This window comes from Eleutherodactylus coqui, chromosome 11 (assembly GCF_035609145.1).
Source record: "Eleutherodactylus coqui strain aEleCoq1 chromosome 11, aEleCoq1.hap1, whole genome shotgun sequence".
NCBI classification, from domain to species: Eukaryota; Metazoa; Chordata; class Amphibia; order Anura; family Eleutherodactylidae; genus Eleutherodactylus; species Eleutherodactylus coqui.
Window position 1 is genome coordinate 99,233,103 of NC_089847.1, and position 18,951 is coordinate 99,252,053.

Consider the following 18,951-nt stretch of genomic DNA (forward strand, 5'->3'; position numbering starts at 1 on the left):
TATATATACACCCGTGGACATGAGCCCTTACAGGGGAGACATCCCCCTATAGTGACAATAGTGTGGAGGAGGGGAAGAAAAATGGATGGAGCGCCCCCGGGGAAGAGTTAATGGGATAAATGGAAGTTGGACTGCTTGATCTTGGGTGTTTTGCCAAAAAAACCCTCAGTTTTTTAAAATTAAGTCAAGATTGACAGGGGGTGCCGGCCGTTGTACCTAATTGGCTGAGCTGCATCCTTGCATGCAGGTCCTGGCAGCCCACTAATGTGAAGCTGTAGGTGGAACAGCTTAGCTTGCAAGTGGGCCTGCAGCTTTTTACATTAATGTACCCTGCAGCAGGTGCGCATTGGACCCTCTGAAAGGGCGTTTCCCGACGCCCGTTCAGAACACAGCACCCCACTTTGTGTTAAAGAGCAGAGCGGGGTCCATGCGCACTGCGCTACGTGAACGCCCATTCTCCGCTGGAGCGTTAGAAGACACCACACTGCTCTGTGTAGAAGAGCAGAGCGGGGTCGGCATGACAAACGTCGCAGTGCCCTGAAACGCAGCCATTCGGCAGCAGGGAGGACAGCAGTGGGTGGTGCGGGGAGACTCATCTGACAGCGTGCGGGCACAGCAGGAGTACAGAAGGGACACGGCAGCGCCATCCTGCACTGCCTCTGATCGCAACTGCTGACAATGCATCAGGACAGCAGGGAACCTACAGGGACAGCAGACCAGAAGGACGACAGTTCGGAGGCTACAGCTGCGGACACGGGGTGCAGCCAGTAAGCACACCTGCTCACTTGTATTGCTTACAGCTCCCACAAATGCCGTTTCAGAGCTTCCAGGACCTTACAGTATTGACCCTATCAGGAGCTAGGGGTGTGAGAGGGGCTTTCCTCCTGTCAAACCCCTAGCTTCCGGTGGCGTCAAGATACACTAATACCGTATATACCACTAGGTCAACCTGCCACTCGGGATTCAGGGACAGCTGAGTGTAAATGTAATGGTGATCTTATTACTTGTCACCCAGCTTTCCAGGAGCCCTGAATGCCATGTTTGACTAGTTATAGCGATATATGTGGCATAAATGTTTGCATGAGGGCTTATTCACACGGGCGTGTATCGGCTGGGTTTTCACGCCCCGGCCGATATATGCTGCCCCTCTGATGCATTGGCTTACGATGCATCAGTGCAAAGGAGCGTATTTTCGCCTGCTCAGATTCCTATGAGCGCCTATGCTAGCTGGAGAAGTGAGGGAGTTTAGCAGCGTGACTGCTAAACTCTCTCCTCCTTTTCTTCTCCCCTCCGCCCCTTGCTGTATTTTGCAGTGGGCGGGGCAGAGCTAAGCTCTGCCCGCTGCACCCCTTCCATTGCTGGCTGTGGACAAGAGGCAGGGAGGGGGCGGGAGCTTAGCTCCATCCCCGCCCCACTCCCATTGCAAACAGCCAGAGGGGAGGAGTGAAGAGAGAGTAGGTGGGCCGGCGAGGGCGGAGGAATGTTTCCCAGGACCCAAGGCATTGCTGCCTTGGTGTATATGTGCTGGGCCCCTTGCTGTTCAGGCATTTTTACAACGCCGTATAACTGTGCAGTTGGCATTCAGGATCCTGGAAGAGCTGAGTGACAATGTAATGATGATCCCATTAGTTGTCACTCAACTTTTCAGAAACCCTGTATGTCATGATTCATTATGGTGAGGTATGGAGTATACATTACAGCACAACTAGGCACCAATAGGCTGTACCTATGGGCGGCTCTCCTCCCCTTCTATGGAGCGGACATCTGTGTGATAAGGAGGGGATGAGAGCCGCCCGCACCTACAGCTGATTGGTGGAGGCTGGAGAGCAGCAGCAGTCCCCCCAGGCGCTCACTAATCAGCAGTTCATAAGTTGGTATTGGCGGCTGCTATGGAGGGATGTGCGATCCCTATCACACAGCTGTCAGCTCCATAGAAGGGGGGAAAGAAAGCCGCCTGTAGGAACAGCTGCTCCCCCGCCTCCACCAATCAGCTGTTAGTACAGGCGTCTCTCCTCCCCTGTATTTATGGATTAATTTAATAAATAAATGGCATAAATATTAGTATATTCATGTATTAATACCTTTCCTCCACATGAGGTAAGGGTACGTCACGGCTGCGGGGTACGTCATGGCTGTGGTAGGGGTACGTTCTGCAGCTGGATGTACCCTTACGTCATAGGGATAGCACGAGATCGTAAGACATCTCGCGGTATCCGGCAGCGGGAGTCAGCTGTCACAGATTTTTTTGTTTTTCGCGACGCGTGTGGTAAAAAACAATAAAAAGGTGCCCGCAGTGCGATTGGCTATGTGTGGCAAAAAAAAATGTACCCACAGTGCGATTGGCTATGTGTGGCAAAAAAACAAACAAGGTGCCGGCAGTGCAACTGGCTGTGTGCGGCGAAAAAAAAGAGATGCCCGCAGTGCGATTGGCTGTGTGTGGCAAAAATAAAAAAAACGTGCCCGCAGTGCGACTGGCTGTGTGTGGCAAAAAAAAAAAAGATGCCTGCAGTGCGATTGGCTGTGTGTGGCAAAAAACAAAAAAAAGATGCCCACATTGCGATTGACTGTGTGTGGAGAAAACAAAGTGTGATTGTCTGTGTGTGGCAAAATAACAAAAAAAAAGAGATGCCCGCGGTGCGATTGACTGTGTGTGGTGAAAAAAAAAAGAAAAAGATGCCCGCAGTGCGATTGGCTGTGTGTGGCAAATAAAAAATGTGCCCGCGGTGCAATTGGCCGTGTGTGGCAAAAAACTAAAAAAGGTGCCCGCAGTGCGATTGGCTGTGTGTGCCAAAAAACAACAAAAGATGCCCACATTGCGATTGACTGTGTGTGAAGAAAACAAAGTTTGTTTGTCTGTGTGTGGAAAAAAAAAAAGGTGCCCGCAGTGCGATTGGCTGTGTGGCAAATAAAAAATGTGCCCGCGGTGCGATTGGCCGTGTGTGGCAAGAATTAGAAAAAAATAGATTCCTGCAGTGTAATTCGTTATGTGTGGCAAAAAGGTGCCTGCGCGACGATTGGCAGTGTGAGGCAAAAAAAGGTGCCCGCAGTGCGATTGGCTGTGTGTGGCAAAACAACAAAAAAAGGTGCCTGCAGTGCAACTGGCTGTGTGTAGCAAAAAAAAAAAAAAAAGATGCCCGCTGTGAGATTGGCTGTGTGTGGCAAAAAAAAACAAAAAAAGGTGCCCTCAGTGCGACTGGCTGTGTGTGGCGAAAAAAATAAAAGAAATGCCTGCAGTACGATTGGCTGTGTGTGGCAAAAAACAAAAAAATGATCCCCACATTGCGATTGACTGTGTGTTGAGAAAGCAAAGTGTGATTGTCTGTGTGTGGTAAAAAAACAAAAAAAGGTGCCCGCAGTGCGATTGGCTGTGTGTGGCAAAAAAACAAAAAAAAGGTGCCCGCAGTGCGATTGGCTGTGTGTGGCAAAAAAAAATGTGCCCGCGGTGCGATTGGCCGTGTGTGGCAAAAAACAAAAAAAGGTGCCCGCAGTGTGATTGGCTGTGTGTGGCAAAAAACAAAAAAAGGTGCCCACATTGCGATTGACTGTGTGTGAAGAAAACAAAGTATGATTGTCTGTGTGTTGCAAAAACAAAAAAAAGGTGCCCGCAGTGCGATTGGCTGTGTGTGGCAAATAAAAAATGTGCCCGCGGTGCGATTGGCCGTGTGTGGCAAGAATTAGAAAAAAATAGGTTCCTGCAGTGCAATTGGTTGTGTGGGGCAAAAAGGTGCCTGCGGTACGATTGGCAGTGTGAGGCAAAAAAAAAAGTGCCCGCAGTGCGATTGGCTGTGTGTGGCGAAAAAAAAAAAAGAAATGCCAGCAGTGCGATTGGCTGTGTGTGGCAAAAAACAAAAAAAAGATACCCACATTGCGATTGACTGTGTGTTAAGAAAGGAAAGTGTGATTTCGTGTGGCAAAAATAAAAAAACGTGCCCGCAGTGCGACTGGCTGTGTGTGGCGAAAAAAAAAAAGATGCCTGCAGTGCGATTGGCTGTGTGTGGCAAAAAACAAAAAAAGATGCCCACATTGCGATTGACTGTGTGTGGAGAAAACAAAGTGTGATTGTCTGTGTGTGGCAAAATAACGAAAAAAAAAAGAGATGCCCGCGGTGCGATTGACTGTGTGTGGTGAAAAAAAAAAAAAGGTGCCCGCAGTGCGATTGGCTGTGTGTGGCAAAAAAAACAAAAAAAGGTGCCCGCAGTGCGATTGGCTGTGTGTAGCAAAAAAAAACAAAAAAAGGTGCCCTCAGTGCGACTGGCTGTGTGTGGCGAAAAAAAAAAAAGAAATGCCTGCAGTACGATTGGCTGTGTGTGGCAAAAAAAAAACAAAAAAGGTGCCCTCAGTGCGACTAGCTGTGTGTGGCGAAAAAAAAAAAAGAAATGCCTGCAGTACGATTGGCTGTGTGTGGCAAAAAAAACAAAAAAAGGTGCCCGCAGTGCGATTGGCTGTGTGTAGCAAAAAAAACCAAAAAAAGGTGCCCTCAGTGCGACTGGCTGTGTGTGGCGAAAAAAAAAAAAGAAATGCCTGCAGTACGATTGGCTGTGTGTGGCAAAAAAAAACAAAAAAAGGTGCCCTCAGTGCGACTGGCTGTGTGTGGCGAAAAAAAAAAAAGAAATGCCTGCAGTACGATTGGCTGTGTGTGGCAAAAAACAAAAAAAAGATGCCCACATTGCGATTGACTGTGTGTTGAGAAAGCAAAGTGTGATTGTCTGTGTGTGGCAAAAAAACAAAAAAAGGTGCCCGCAGTGCGATTGGCTGTGTGTGGCAAAAAAACAAAAAAAAGGTGCCCGCAGTGCGATTGGCTGTGTGTGGCAAAAAAAAATGTGCCCGCGGTGCGATTGGCCGTGTGTGGCAAAAAACAAAAAAAGGTGCCCGCAGTGCGATTGGCTGTGTGTGGCAAATAAAAAATGTGCCCGCGGTGTGATTGGCCGTGTGTGGCAAGAATTAGAAAAAAATAGATTCCTACAGTGCAATTGGTTGTGTGTGGCAAAAAGGTGCCTGCAGTACGATTGGCAGTGTGAGGCAAAAAAAAAAGGGCCCGCAGTGCGATTGGCTGTGTGTGGCGAAAAAAAAAAAAGAAATGCCAGCAGTGCGATTGGCTGTGTGTGGCAAAAAACAAAAAAAAGATACCCACATTGCGATTGACTGTGTGTTAATAAAGGAAAGTGTGATTGTCTGTGTGTGGCAAAAATAAAAAAAACGTGCCCGCAGTGCGACGGGCTGTGTGTGGTGAAAAAAAAAAAGATGCCTGCAGTGCGATTGGCTGTGTGTGGCAAAAAAAAAAAAAAAAGATGCGCACATTGCGATTGACTGTGTGTGGAGAAAACAAAGTGTGATTGTCTGTGTGTGGCAAAATAACAAAAAAAAAGAGATGCCCGCGGTGCGATTGGCTGTGTGTGGCAAATAAAAAATGTGCCCGCGGTGCAATTGGCCGTGTGTGGCAAAAAACTAAAAAAGGTGCCCGCAGTGCGATTGGCTGTGTGTGCCAAAAAACAAAAAAAGATGCCCACATTGCGATTGACTGTGTGTGAAGAAAACAAAGTGTGTTTGTCTGTGTGTGAAAAAAAAAAAAGGTGCCCGCAGTGCGATTGGCTGTGTGTGGCAAATAAAAAATGTGCCCGCGGTGCGATTGGCCGTGTGTGGCAAGAATTAGAAAAAAATAGATTCCTGCAGTGTAATTGGTTATGTGTGGCAAAAAGGTGCCTGCGCGACGATTGGCAGTGTGAGGCAAAAAAAGGTGCCCGCAGTGCGATTGGCTGTGTGTGGCAAAAAAGCAAAAAAAGTTGCCCGCAGTGCGACTGGCTGTGTGTGGCGAAAAAAAAAAGAAATGCCTGCAGTGTGATTGGCTGTGTGTGGCAAAAAACAGCAAAAAAAAAAAGATGCCCACATTGCGATTGACTGTGTGTAGAGAAAACAAAGTTGATAGTCTGTGTGTGGCAAAAAAACAAAAAAATTTGCCCGCGGTGCGATTGGCCGTGTGTGGCAAAAAACAAAAAAAGGTGCCCGCAGTGCGACTGGCTGTGCGTGGCAAAAAAAAAAAGATGCCCGCAGTGCGATTGTCTGTGTGTGGCAAAAAAACAAACAAAAAAAGGTGCCCTCAGTGCGACTGGCTGTGTGTGGCGAAAAAAAAAAAAGAAATGCCTGCAGTACGATTGGCTGTGTGTGGCAAAAAACAAAAAAAGGATGTCCACATTACGATTGACTGTGTGTTGAGAAAGCAAAGTGTGATTGTCTGTGTGTGGCAAAAAAACAAAAAAAGGTACCCGCATTGCGATTGGCTGTGTGTGGCAAAAAAACAAAAAAATGGTGCATGCAGTGCGATTGGCTGTGTGTGGCAAAAAAAAATGTGCCCGCGGTGTGATTGGCCGTGTGTGGCAAAAAACAAAAAAAGGTGCCCGCAGTGCGATTGGCTGTGTGTGGCAAAAAACAAAAAAAGGTGCCCACATTGCGATTGACTGTGTGTGAAGAAAACAAAGTATGATTGTCTGTGTGTTGCAAAAACAAAAAAAAGGTGCCCGCAGTGCGATTGGCTGTGTGTGGAGAAAACAAAGTGTGATTGTCTGTGTGTGGCAAAATAACAAAAAAAAAGAGATGCCCGCGGTGCGATTGGCTGTGTGTGGCAAATAAAAAATGTGCCCGCGGTGCAATTGGCCGTGTGTGGCAAAAAACTAAAAAAGGTGCCCGCAGTGCGATTGGCTGTGTGTGCCAAAAAACAAAAAAAGATGCCCACATTGCGATTGACTGTGTGTGAAGAAAACAAAGTGTGTTTGTCTGTGTGTGAAAAAAAAAAAAGGTGCCCGCAGTGCGATTGGCTGTGTGTGGCAAATAAAAAATGTGCCCGCGGTGCGATTGGCCGTGTGTGGCAAGAATTAGAAAAAAATAGATTCCTGCAGTGTAATTGGTTATGTGTGGCAAAAAGGTGCCTGCGCGACGATTGGCAGTGTGAGGCAAAAAAAGGTGCCCGCAGTGCGATTGGCTGTGTGTGGCAAAAAAGCAAAAAAAGTTGCCCGCAGTGCGACTGGCTGTGTGTGGCGAAAAAAAAAAGAAATGCCTGCAGTGTGATTGGCTGTGTGTGGCAAAAAACAGCAAAAAAAAAAAGATGCCCACATTGCGATTGACTGTGTGTAGAGAAAACAAAGTTGATAGTCTGTGTGTGGCAAAAAAACAAAAAAATTTGCCCGCGGTGCGATTGGCCGTGTGTGGCAAAAAACAAAAAAAGGTGCCCGCAGTGCGACTGGCTGTGCGTGGCAAAAAAAAAAAGATGCCCGCAGTGCGATTGTCTGTGTGTGGCAAAAAAACAAACAAAAAAAGGTGCCCTCAGTGCGACTGGCTGTGTGTGGCGAAAAAAAAAAAAGAAATGCCTGCAGTACGATTGGCTGTGTGTGGCAAAAAACAAAAAAAGGATGTCCACATTACGATTGACTGTGTGTTGAGAAAGCAAAGTGTGATTGTCTGTGTGTGGCAAAAAAACAAAAAAAGGTACCCGCAGTGCGATTGGCTGTGTGTGGCAAAAAAACAAAAAAATGGTGCATGCAGTGCGATTGGCTGTGTGTGGCAAAAAAAAATGTGCCCGCGGTGTGATTGGCCGTGTGTGGCAAAAAACAAAAAAAGGTGCCCGCAGTGCGATTGGCTGTGTGTGGCAAAAAACAAAAAAAGGTGCCCACATTGCGATTGACTGTGTGTGAAGAAAACAAAGTATGATTGTCTGTGTGTTGCAAAAACAAAAAAAAGGTGCCCGCAGTGCGATTGGCTGTGTGTGGCAAGAATTAGAAAAAAATAGATTCCTGCAGTGCAATTGGCTGTGTGTGGCAAATAAAAAATGTGCCCGCAGTGTGATTGGCCGTGTGTGGCAAGAATTAGAAAACAATAGATTCCTGCAGTGCAATTGGTTGTGTGTGGCAAAAAGGTGCCTGCGGTACGATTGGCAGTGTGAGGCAAAAAAAAAGGTGCCCGCAGTGCGATTGGCTGTGTGTGGCGAAAAAAAAAAAAGAAATGCCAGCAGTGCGATTGGCTGTGTGTGGCAAAAAAACAAAACAAGGTGCCCGCACTGCGATTGGCTGTGTGTGGCAAAAAAAAAAGAGATGCCCGCAGTGCGATTGGCTGTGTGTGGCAAAAAAAAAAAGATGTCCGCAGTGCGATTGGATGTGTGTGGCAAAAAAAAATGTGCCCGCGGTGCGATTGACCGTGTGTGGCAAAAAACAAAAAAAGGTGCCCGCAGTGCGATTGGCTGTGTGTGGTAAAAAGCAAAAAAAGGTGCCCACATTGCGGTTGACTGTGTGTTAAGAAAACAAAGTATGATTGCCTGTATGTGGCAAAAAAAAAAAGGTGCCTGCAGTGCGATTGGCTGTGTGTGGAAAAAAAAATGTGCCCGCGGTGCGATTGGCCGTGTGTGGCAAAAAACAAAAAAAGTGCTCGCAGTGCGATTGGCTGTGTGTGGCAAAAAACAAAAAAGGGTGCCCGCAGTGCGATTGGCTGTGTGTGGCAAAAAAACAAAAAAAAGGTGCATGCAGTGCGATTGGCTGTGTGTGGCAAAAAAAAATGTGCCCGCGCTGTGATTGGCCGTGTGTGGCAAAAAACAAAAAAAGGTGCCCGCAGTGCGATTGGCTGTGTGTGGCAAAAAACAAAAAAAGGTGCCCACATTGCGATTGACTGTGTGTGAAGAAAACAAAGTATGATTGTCTGTGTGTTGCAAAAACAAAAAAAAGGTGCCCGCAGTGCGATTGGCTGTGTGTGGCAAGAATTAGAAAAAAATAGATTCCTGCAGTGCAATTGGCTGTGTGTGGCAAATAAAAAATGTGCCCGCAGTGTGATTGGCCGTGTGTGGCAAGAATTAGAAAAAAATAGATTCCTGCAGTGCAATTGGTTGTGTGTGGCAAAAAGGTGCCTGCGGTACGATTGGCAGTGTGAGGCAAAAAAAAAGGTGCCCGCAGTGCGATTGGCTGTGTGTGGCGAAAAAAAAAAAAGAAATGCCAGCAGTGCGATTGGCTGTGTGTGGCAAAAAAACAAAACAAGGTGCCCGCACTGCGATTGGCTGTGTGTGGCAAAAAAAAAAGAGATGCCCGCAGTGCGATTGGCTGTGTGTGGCAAAAAAAAAAAGATGTCCGCAGTGCGATTGGATGTGTGTGGCAAAAAAAAATGTGCCCGCGGTGCGATTGACCGTGTGTGGCAAAAAACAAAAAAAGGTGCCCGCAGTGCGATTGGCTGTGTGTGGTAAAAAGCAAAAAAAGGTGCCCACATTGCGATTGACTGTGTGTGAAGAAAACAAAGTATGATTGCCTGTATGTGGCAAAAAAAAAAAGGTGCCTGCAGTGCGATTGGCTGTGTGTGGAAAAAAAAATGTGCCCGCGGTGCGATTGGCCGTGTGTGGCAAAAAACAAAAAAAGGTGCCCGCAGTGCGATTGGCTGTGTGTGGCAAAAAACAAAAAAAGATGCCCACATTGCGATTGACTGTGTGTGAAGAAATCAAAGTATGATTGTCTGTGTGTGGCAAAAAACAAAAATACAGAGATTCCCACAGTGCGATTGCCTGTGTGTGGCAAAAAAACAATAAAAGGTGCCCGCAGTGCAACTGGCTGTGTGTGGCAAAAAAAAAGAGGGACGCACGCAGTGCGATTGGCTGTGTGTGGCAAAAAAACAAAAAAAGGTGCCTGCTGTGCAACTGGCTGTGTGTGGCAAAAAGCAAAAAAAGGTGCCCACATTGCGATTGACTGTGTGTGAAGAAAACAAAGTATGATTGTCTGTGTGTGGCAAAAAGGTGCCTGCGGTACGATTGGCAGTGTGAGGCAAAAAAAAAGAGATGTCTGCAGTGCGATTGGATGTGTGTGGTAAAAAAAAATGTGCCCGCGGTGCGATTGACCGTGTGTGGCAAAAAACAAAAAAAGGTGCCCACATTGCGATTGACTGTGTGTGAAGAAAACAAAGTATGATTGCCTGTATGTGGCAAAAAAAAAAAGGTGCCTGCAGTGCGATTGGCTGTGTGTGGAAAAAAAAATGTGCCCGCGGTGCGATTGGCCGTGTGTGGCAAAAAACAAAAAAAGTGCTCGCAGTGCGATTGGCTGTGTGTGCCAAAAAACAAAAAAAGATGCCCACATTGCGATTGGCTGTGTGTGGCAAAAAAACAAAAAAAGGTGCCTGCTGTGCAACTGGCTGTGTGTGGTGAGAAAAAAAAATATGCCTGCAGTGCGATTGGCTGTGTGTGGCAAAAAACAAAAAGAGATGCCCGCAGTGCGATTGGCTGTGTGTGGCAAAAAAAACAAAAAAAGGTGCCCGCAGTGCGATTGGCTGTGTGTGAAGAAAACAAAGCATGATTGTCTGTGTGTGGCAAAAAAACAAAAATAAAGAGATGCCCGCAGTGCGATTGGCTGTGTGTGGCAAAAAAAACAAAAAAAGGTGCCCACAGTGCGATTGGCTGTGTGTGGCGAAAAAAAAGAAGAAATGCCTGCAGTGCAATTGGCTGTGTGTGGCAAAAAAACAAAAAAAAGATGTCCACATTGTGATTGACTGTGTGTTGAGAAAGCAAATTGTGATTGTCTGTGTGTGGCAAAAAAAACAAAAAAAGGTGCCCGCAGTGCGACTGGCTGTGTGTGGCGAGAAAAAAAAAAGATGCCTGCAGTGCGATTTGCTGTGTGTGGCAAAAAAACAAATAAAGGTGTCCGCAGTGCGACTGGCTGTGTGTGGCGAAAAAAAAAAGAAATGCCTGCAGTGCGATTGGCTGTGTGTGGCAAAAAACAAAAAAAAGATGCCCACATTGCGATTGACTGTGTGTGGAGAAAGCAAATTGTGATTGTCTGTGTGTGGCAAAAAAACAAAAAAAAGTGCCCGCAGTGCGACTGGCTGTGTGTGGTGGAAAAAAAAAAGAGATGCCCGCAGTGCGATTGGCTGTGTGTGGCAAAAAAAACAAAAAAAGGTGCCCGCAGTGCGACTGGCTGTGTGTGGCGAAAAAAAAAAAGAAATGCCTGCAGTGCGATTGGCTGTGTGTGGCAAAAAACAAAAAAAAGATGCCCACATTGCGATTGACTGTGTTGGGAGAAAGCAAAGTGTGATTGCCTGTGTTTGCAAAAAAACAAAAAAAGGTACCCGCAGTGCGATTGGCTGTGTGTGGCAAAAAACAAAAAAGGGTGCCCACAGTGCGATTGGCTGTGTGTGCCAAAAAACAAAAAAAGATGCCCACATTGCGATTGACTGTGTGTGAAGAAATCAAAGTATGATTGTCTGTGTGTGGCAAAAAACAAAAATACAGAGATTCCCACAGTGCGATTGGCTGTGTGTGGCAAAAAAACAATAAAAGGTGCCCGCAGTGCAACTGGCTGTGTGTGGCAAAAAAACAAAAAAACGTGCCTGCTGTGCAACTGGCTGTGTGTGGTGAGAAAAAAAAATATGCCTGCAGTGCGATTGGCTGTGTGTGGCAAAAAACAAAAAGAGATGCCCGCAGTGCGATTGGCTGTGTGTGGCAAAAAAAACAAAAAAAGGTGCCCGCAGTGCGATTGGCTGTGTGTGAAGAAAACAAAGCATGATTGTCTGTGTGTGGCAAAAAAACAAAAATAAAGAGATGCCCGCAGTGCGATTGGCTGTGTGTGGCAAAAAAACCAAAAAAAGGTGCCCACAGTGCGATTGGCTGTGTGTGGCGAAAAAAAAGAAGAAATGCCTGCAGTGCAATTGGCTGTGTGTGGCAAAAAAACAAAAAAAAGATGTCCACATTGTGATTGACTGTGTGTTGAGAAAGCAAATTGTGATTGTCTGTGTGTGGCAAAAAAAACAAAAAAAGGTGCCCGCAGTGCGACTGGCTGTGTGTGGCGAGAAAAAAAAAAGATGCCTGCAGTGCGATTTGCTGTGTGTGGCAAAAAAACAAATAAAGGTGTCCGCAGTGCGACTGGCTGTGTGTGGCGAAAAAAAAAAGAAATGCCTGCAGTGCGATTGGCTGTGTGTGGCAAAAAACAAAAAAAAGATGCCCACATTGCGATTGACTGTGTGTGGAGAAAGCAAATTGTGATTGTCTGTGTGTGGCAAAAAAACAAAAAAAAGTGCCCGCAGTGCGACTGGCTGTGTGTGGTGGAAAAAAAAAAGAGATGCCCGCAGTGCGATTGGCTGTGTGTGGCAAAAAAAACAAAAAAAGGTGCCCGCAGTGCGACTGGCTGTGTGTGGCGAAAAAAAAAAAGAAATGCCTGCAGTGCGATTGGCTGTGTGTGGCAAAAAACAAAAAAAAGATGCCCACATTGCGATTGACTGTGTTGGGAGAAAGCAAAGTGTGATTGCCTGTGTTTGCAAAAAAACAAAAAAAGGTACCCGCAGTGCGATTGGCTGTGTGTGGCAAAAAACAAAAAAGGGTGCCCACAGTGCGATTGGCTGTGTGTGCCAAAAAACAAAAAAAGATGCCCACATTGCGATTGACTGTGTGTGAAGAAATCAAAGTATGATTGTCTGTGTGTGGCAAAAAACAAAAATACAGAGATTCCCACAGTGCGATTGGCTGTGTGTGGCAAAAAAACAATAAAAGGTGCCCGCAGTGCAACTGGCTGTGTGTGGCAAAAAAACAAAAAAAGGTGCCTGCTGTGCAACTGGCTGTGTGTGGTGAGAAAAAAAAATATGCCTGCAGTGCGATTGGCTGTGTGTGGCAAAAAACAAAAAGAGATGCCCGCAGTGCGATTGGCTGTGTGTGGCAAAAAAAACAAAAAAAGGTGCCCGCAGTGCGATTGGCTGTGTGTGAAGAAAACAAAGCATGATTGTCTGTGTGTGGCAAAAAAACAAAAATAAAGAGATGCCCGCAGTGCGATTGGCTGTGTGTGGCAAAAAAACCAAAAAAAGGTGCCCACAGTGCGATTGGCTGTGTGTGGCGAAAAAAAAGAAGAAATGCCTGCAGTGCAATTGGCTGTGTGTGGCAAAAAAACAAAAAAAAGATGTCCACATTGTGATTGACTGTGTGTTGAGAAAGCAAATTGTGATTGTCTGTGTGTGGCAAAAAAAACAAAAAAAGGTGCCCGCAGTGCGACTGGCTGTGTGTGGCGAGAAAAAAAAAAGATGCCTGCAGTGCGATTTGCTGTGTGTGGCAAAAAAACAAATAAAGGTGTCCGCAGTGCGACTGGCTGTGTGTGGCGAAAAAAAAAAGAAATGCCTGCAGTGCGATTGGCTGTGTGTGGCAAAAAACAAAAAAAAGATGCCCACATTGCGATTGACTGTGTGTGGAGAAAGCAAATTGTGATTGTCTGTGTGTGGCAAAAAAACAAAAAAAAGTGCCCGCAGTGCGACTGGCTGTGTGTGGTGGAAAAAAAAAAGAGATGCCCGCAGTGCGATTGGCTGTGTGTGGCAAAAAAAACAAAAAAAGGTGCCCGCAGTGCGACTGGCTGTGTGTGGCGAAAAAAAAAAGAAATGCCTGCAGTGCGATTGGCTGTGTGTGGCAAAAAACAAAAAAAAGATGCCCACATTGCGATTGACTGTGTTGGGAGAAAGCAAAGTGTGATTGCCTGTGTTTGCAAAAAAACAAAAAAAGGTACCCGCAGTGCGACTGGCTGTGTGTGGCGGAAAAAAAAATGAGATGCCCGCAGTGCGATTGGCTGTGTGTGGCAAAAAAACAAAAAAAGGTGCCCGCAGTGCGATTGGCTGTGTGTGGCAAAAAAAATGTGCCCGCGGTGCGATTGGCCGTGTGTGGCAAAAAACAAAAAAAGGTGCCCGCAGTGCGATTGGCTGTGTGTGGCAAAAAGCAAAAAAAGGTGCCCACATTGCGATTGACTGTGTGTGAAGAAAACAAAGTATGATTGTCTGTGTGTGGCAAAAAAGGTGCCTGCGGTACGATTGGCAGTGTGAGGCAAAAAAAAAGGTGCCCGCAGTGCGATTGGCTGTGTGTGGCGAAAAAAAAAAAAGAAATGCCAGCAGTGCGATTGGCTGTGTGTGGCAAAAAAACAAAACAAGGTGCCCGCACTGCGATTGGCTGTGTGTGGCAAAAAAAAAGAGATGCCCGCAGTGCGATTGGCTGTGTGTGGCAAAAAAAAAAAGATGTCCGCAGTGCGATTGGATGTGTGTGGCAAAAAAAAATGTGCCCGCGGTGCGATTGACCGTGTGTGGCAAAAAACAAAAAAAGGTGCCCGCAGTGCGATTGGCTGTGTGTGGTAAAAAGCAAAAAAAGGTGCCCACATTGCGATTGACTGTGTGTGAAGAAAACAAAGTATGATTGCCTGTATGTGGCAAAAAAAAAAAGGTGCCTGCAGTGCGATTGGCTGTGTGTGGAAAAAAAAATGTGCCCGCGGTGCGATTGGCCGTGTGTGGCAAAAAACAAAAAAAGTGCTCGCAGTGCGATTGGCTGTGTGTGGCAAAAAACAAAAAAGGGTGCCCACAGTGCGATTGGCTGTGTGTGCCAAAAAACAAAAAAAGATGCCCACATTGCGATTGACTGTGTGTGAAGAAATCAAAGTATGATTGTCTGTGTGTGGCAAAAAACAAAAATACAGAGATTCCCACAGTGCGATTGGCTGTGTGTGGCAAAAAAACAATAAAAGGTGCCCGCAGTGCAACTGGCTGTGTGTGGCAAAAAAAAGAGGGATGCACGCAGTGCGATTGGCTGTGTGTGGCAAAAAAACAAAAAAAGGTGCCCGCAGTGCGATTGGCTGTGTGTGGCAAAAAACAAAAAGAGATGCCCGCAGTGCGATTGGCTGTGTGTGGCAAAAAAAACAAAAAAAGGTGCCCGCAGTGCGATTGGCTGTGTGTGAAGAAAACAAAGCATGATTGTCTGTGTGTGGCAAAAAAAACAAAAATAAAGAGATGCCCGCAGTGCGATTGGCTGTGTGTGGCAAAAAAACCAAAAAAAGGTGCCCACAGTGCGATTGGCTGTGTGTGGCGAAAAAAAAGAAGAAATGCCTGCAGTGCAATTGGCTGTGTGTGGCAAAATACAAAAAAAAGATGTCCACATTGTGATTGACTGTGTGTTGAGAAAGCAAATTGTGATTGTCTGTGTGTGGCAAAAAAAACAAAAAAAGGTCCCCGCAGTGCGACTGGCTGTGTGTGGCGAGAAAAAAAAAAGATGCCTGCAGTGCGATTTGCTGTGTGTGGCAAAAAAACAAATAAAGGTGTCCCCAGTGCGACTGGCTGTGTGTGGCGAAAAAAAAAAGAAATGCCTGCAGTGCGATTGGCTGTGTGTGGCAAAAAACAAAAAAAAGATGCCCACATTGCGATTGACTGTGTGTGGAGAAAGCAAATTGTGATTGTCTGTGTGTGGCAAAAAAAACAAAAAAAAGTGCCCGCAGTGCGATTGACTGTGTGTGGAGAAAGCAAAGTGTGATTGCCTGTGTTTGCAAAAAAAAAAAAAAAGGTGCCCGCAGTGCGACTGGCTGTGTGTGGCGAAAAAAAAAATGAGATGCCCGCAGTGCGATTGGCTGTGTGTGGCAAAAAAACAAAAAAAGGTGCCCGCAGTGCGATTGGCTGTGTGTGGCAAAAAAAATGTGCCCGCGGTGCGATTGGCCGTGTGTGGCAAAAAACAAAAAAAGGTGCCCGCAGTGCGATTGGCTGTGTGTGGCAAAAAGCAAAAAAAGGTGCCCACATTGCGATTGACTGTGTGTGAAGAAAACAAAGTATGATTGTCTGTGTGTGGCAAAAAAAAAAAAAGGTGCCTGTGGTGCGATTGGCTGTGTGTGGCAAATAAAAAATGTGCCCGCCGTGCGATTGGCCGTGTGTGGCAAGAATTAGAGAATAATAGATTCCTGCAGTGCAATTGGTTGTGTGTGGCAAAAAGGTGCCTGCGGTACGATTGGCAGTGTGAGGCAAAAAAAAAGGTGCCCGCAGAGCGATTGGCTGTGTGTGGCAAAAAAAACAAAAAAAGGTGCCCGCAGTGCGACTGGCTGTGTGTGGCAAAAAAAAGATGCCCGCAGTGCGATTGGCTGTGTGTGGCAAAAAGAACAAAAAAAGGTGCCCGCAGTGCGATTGGCTGTGTGTGGCGAAAAAAAAAAGAGAAATGCCTGCATTGCAATTGGCTGTGTGTGGCAAAAAACAAAAAAGGATGTCCACATTGTGATTGACTGTGTGTTGAGAAAGCAAATTGTGATTGTCTGTGTGTGGCAAAAAAAACAAAAAAAGGTGCCCGCAGTGCGACTGGCTGTGTGTGGCGAGAAAAAAAAAAGATGCCTGCAGTGCGATTTGCTGTGTGTGGCAAAAAAACAAATAAAGGTGTCCGCAGTGCGACTGGCTGTGTGTGGCGAAAAAAAAAAGAAATGCCTGCAGTGCGATTGGCTGTGTGTGGCAAAAAACAAAAAAAAGATGCCCACATTGCGATTGACTGTGTGTGGAGAAAGCAAATTGTGATTGTCTGTGTGTGGCAAAAAAACAAAAAAAAGTGCCCGCAGTGCGATTGACTGTGTGTGGAGAAAGCAAAGTGTGATTGCCTGTGTTTGCAAAAAAACAAAAAAAGGTCCCCGCAGTGCGACTGGCTGTGTGTGGTGGAAAAAAAAAAGAGATGCCCGCAGTGCGATTGGCTGTGTGTGGCAAAAAAAAAACAAAAAAAGGTGCCCGCAGTGCGACTGGCTGTGTGTGGCGAAAAAAAAAAGAAATGCCTGCAGTGCGATTGGCTGTGTGTGGCAAAAAACAAAAAAAAGATGCCCACATTGCGATTGACTGTGTTGGGAGAAAGCAAAGTGTGATTGCCTGTGTTTGCAAAAAAACAAAAAAAGGTACCCGCAGTGCGACTGGCTGTGTGTGGCGAAAAAAAAAATGAGATGCCCGCAGTGCGATTGGCTGTGTGTGGCAAAAAAACAAAAAAAGGTGCCCGCAGTGCGATTGGCTGTGTGTGGCAAAAAAAATGTGCCCGCGGTGCGATTGGCCGTGTGTGGCAAAAAACAAAAAAAGGTGCCCGCAGTGCGATTGGCTGTGTGTGGCGAAAAAAAAAAAAGAAATGCCAGCAGTGCGATTGGCTGTGTGTGGCAAAAAAACAAAACAAGGTGCCCGCACTGCGATTGGCTGTGTGTGGCAAAAAAAAAAGAGATGCCCGCAGTGCGATTGGCTGTGTGTGGCAAAAAAAAAAAGATGTCCGCAGTGCGATTGGATGTGTGTGGCAAAAAAAAATGTGCCCGCGGTGCGATTGACCGTGTGTGGCAAAAAACAAAAAAAGGTGCCCGCAGTGCGATTGGCTGTGTGTGGTAAAAAGCAAAAAAAGGTGCCCACATTGCGATTGACTGTGTGTGAAGAAAACAAAGTATGATTGCCTGTATGTGGCAAAAAAAAAAAGGTGCCTGCAGTGCGATTGGCTGTGTGTGGAAAAAAATATGTGCCCGCGGTGCGATTGGCCGTGTGTGGCAAAAAACAAAAAAAGGTGCCCGCAGTGCGATTGGCTGTGTGTGGCAAAAAACAAAAAAAGATGCCCACATTGCGATTGACTGTGTGTGAAGAAATCAAAGTATGATTGTCTGTGTGTGGCAAAAAACAAAAATACAGAGATTCCCACAGTGCGATTGCCTGTGTGCGGCAAAAAAACAATAAAAGGTGCCCGCAGTGCAACTGGCTGTGTGTGGCAAAAAAAAAGAGGGACGCACGCAGTGCGATTGGCTGTGTGTGGCAAAAAAACAAAAAAAGGTGCCTGCTGTGCAACTTGCTGTGTGTGGCAAAAAGCAAAAAAAGGTGCCCACATTGCGATTGACTGTGTGTGAAGAAAACAAAGTATGATTGTCTGTGTGTGGCAAAAAGGTGCCTGCGGTACGATTGGCAGTGTGAGGCAAAAAAAAAGAGATGTCTGCAGTGCGATTGGATGTGTGTGGTAAAAAAAAATGTGCCCGCGGTGCGATTGACCGTGTGTGGCAAAAAACAAAAAAAGGTGCCCACATTGCGATTGACTGTGTGTGAAGAAAACAAAGTATGATTGCCTGTATGTGGCAAAAAAAAAAAGGTGCCTGCAGTGCGATTGGCTGTGTGTGGAAAAAAAAATGTGCCCGCGGTGCGATTGGCCGTGTGTGGCAAAAAACAAAAAAAGTGCTCGCAGTGCGATTGGCTGTGTGTGCCAAAAAACAAAAAAAGATGCCCACATTGCGATTGGCTGTGTGTGGCAAAAAAACAAAAAAAGGTGCCTGCTGTGCAACTGGCTGTGTGTGGTGAGAAAAAAAAATATGCCTGCAGTGCGATTGGCTGTGTGTGGCAAAAAACAAAAAGAGATGCCCGCAGTGCGATTGGCTGTGTGTGGCAAAAAAAACAAAAAAAGGTGCCCGCAGTGCGATTGGCTGTGTGTGAAGAAAACAAAGCATGATTGTCTGTGTGTGGCAAAAAAACAAAAATAAAGAGATGCCCGCAGTGCGATTGGCTGTGTGTGGCAAAAAAACCAAAAAAAGGTGCCCACAGTGCGATTGGCTGTGTGTGGCGAAAAAAAAGAAGAAATGCCTGCAGTGCAATTGGCTGTGTGTGGCAAAAAAACAAAAAAAAGATGTCCACATTGTGATTGACTGTGTGTTGAGAAAGCAAATTGTGATTGTCTGTGTGTGGCAAAAAAAACAAAAAAAGGTGCCCGCAGTGCGACTGGCTGTGTGTGGCGAGAAAAAAAAAAGATGCCTGCAGTGCGATTTGCTGTGTGTGGCAAAAAAAACAAAAAAAGGTGCCCGCAGTGCGACTGGCTGTGTGTGGCGAGAAAAAAAAAAGATGCCTGCAGTGCGATTTGCTGTGTGTGGCAAAAAAACAAATAAAGGTGTCCGCAGTGCGACTGGCTGTGTGTGGCGAAAAAAAAAAGAAATGCCTGCAGTGCGATTGGCTGTGTGTGGCAAAAAACAAAAAAAAGATGCCCACATTGCGATTGACTGTGTGTGGAGAAAGCAAATTGTGATTGTCTGTGTGTGGCAAAAAAACAAAAAAAAGTGCCCGCAGTGCGATTGACTGTGTGTGGAGAAAGCAAAGTGTGATTGCCTGTGTTTGCAAAAAAACAAAAAAAGGTCCCCGCAGTGCGACTGGCTGTGTGTGGTGGAAAAAAAAAAGAGATGCCCGCAGTGCGATTGGCTGTGTGTG